This window comes from Kogia breviceps, unplaced genomic scaffold (assembly GCF_026419965.1).
Source record: "Kogia breviceps isolate mKogBre1 unplaced genomic scaffold, mKogBre1 haplotype 1 scaffold_328, whole genome shotgun sequence".
NCBI classification, from domain to species: Eukaryota; Metazoa; Chordata; class Mammalia; order Artiodactyla; family Physeteridae; genus Kogia; species Kogia breviceps.
In genome coordinates this window covers 40,001-41,670 of record NW_026711767.1, presented here as the reverse complement: position 1 = coordinate 41,670, position 1,670 = coordinate 40,001, and the positions used below count along the sequence as shown (strand labels likewise).

The 1,670-nt window shown below is 76.5% G+C and overlaps 1 non-coding gene across 1 annotated transcript; it reads right to left on the bottom strand.

Moving 5' to 3' along the window:
- Positions 1-383: 383 nt before the first annotated feature.
- Positions 384-536, bottom strand: LOC131749698 (5.8S ribosomal RNA). The gene has a single exon (XR_009333746.1). It is a non-coding gene; the product is annotated as a 5.8S ribosomal RNA (ribosomal RNA).
- Positions 537-1,670: the final 1,134 nt, after the last annotated feature.

Here is a 1,670-nt window from a genome sequence, read left to right as displayed (position 1 = left end):
GCGGGCGGCGAACGACGGCGGAGCGGACGCGGCCCCAACACCACCAGCACCACGGGCCCCGGCCGCGAGGGCGCGGGACCGTCCCCGCCCACCGGCACACAGCCCCGGGGGTACGCCCAGGGACCGCTTGCGGCGCGAGGGCGCTTCCCGAAGGGGACCGACCGCGGAGGCCACGGCCAGGGCCTCGTCGCGAGCTCTCTCTCGCTCTCTTCCCTTCTCGCGGGCAGCGGGGCCCCCGTGGCCTCGGCACGAGGGGCACCGCGTCTGCACTTAGGGGGACAGAGGGCCCCGGACACGGGGCCCTGCGAGGAAACCCCCAGCCGCGCCACCCCGGGAAGGCGCGCGCGCGCGCGCGCACCCCGGGGGGGCGATTGATCGTCAAGCGACGCTCAGACAGGCGTAGCCCCGGGAGGAACCCGGGGCCGCAAGTGCGTTCGAAGTGTCGATGATCAATGTGTCCTGCAATTCACATTAATTCTCGCAGCTAGCTGCGTTCTTCATCGACGCACGAGCCGAGTGATCCACCGCTAAGAGTCGTACGAGTTTGGTTTCTCTGGGTTTCGGCGGGGTCCCCCGCCGGTGGCACGGCACATTTCCCCCACGGAGGGAGGGTTGCCTCTGGCCGGCCAAGTCAGACGAGACAGAAAACAGCAGACCGGAGCGGGGCCGGAAGGTTTCACGACGGGGCGCCCGGCACCGACCCGCAAGACGGGGCGGGCTCGGACACCCCACAGGCGCCCGGGGGGTTCCCACCTGCGCACACACACACCCCCCCCCGTCAGGGACGCGGGGCGCGCACGCGCGCGGGCACACGGGACCCGGCCCCGCACCACGGCCGCCGGGTAGCCCCCTCCCGACGGCCGCGGCGGCGGGGAGGGCCGGCGTGGCGCGGCGCGCGGCGCCCCGGCCCCGCGGGGGCGGGGGCGGAGGAAGCGGGGTCTGGGGGAGAAGGGAGGGGCCTCCCGACTCCCCGCGGGCCCGACCGCCCCGACCCCAAGGCGGACGGGCGACCCCCCCATGGGTCTTTAAACCTCCGCGCCGGGACGCGCTAGGTACCTGGAGAGGGGGGAGGCGGGCGAGGCCGGGGAGGGGCAGGCGGAGCGCCCCACGCTCGCCGCCACCCCCGACGCCGACCGACACGCTCTCCGCCCGCGGCCGCCCGCAGCACGCGGGCCCCGGCGCTACCGGCCCGTGACTCGGGGGCGCCCCGGCCGGGCGACGGGCCCAACCGCCACACGGGACACCACCACGCCCACCGCCCGACGACGTCCCCACCGTGTCCCCGAAACCGGGCCTCGGAGACCTCCCCGCTCGCTCGCTCGCTCGCGCCCGGACGCGGCCCTCTCCTCTCCGCTCCTCTCCCGAACCCCGAACCCCCCCGCCCCCGGGGCCCCCTGACCCCTGCACCCGCCTCCCGGGCCCCCTGCTCGCCACCGCGGGCGTTCAGGGAGGCTTCAACGGGAGGCGCGGGGGGGGGGGCGAGCGGGCAGGGCGGGCACGCGGGGGGGGAGGGCGGGAAAGGGAGAGAGCGAGAGACAAGAGCCGGACGGACGGACAGACGGACGGACGACGGAGGAGAGGCCCCGGGCTCGGAGGACAGGCAGAGGCGCCCGGCGAGGGGGCGGAGGGCCCGGAGCGGAGGACGGACGACCGGCGCGGGGGAACAACCG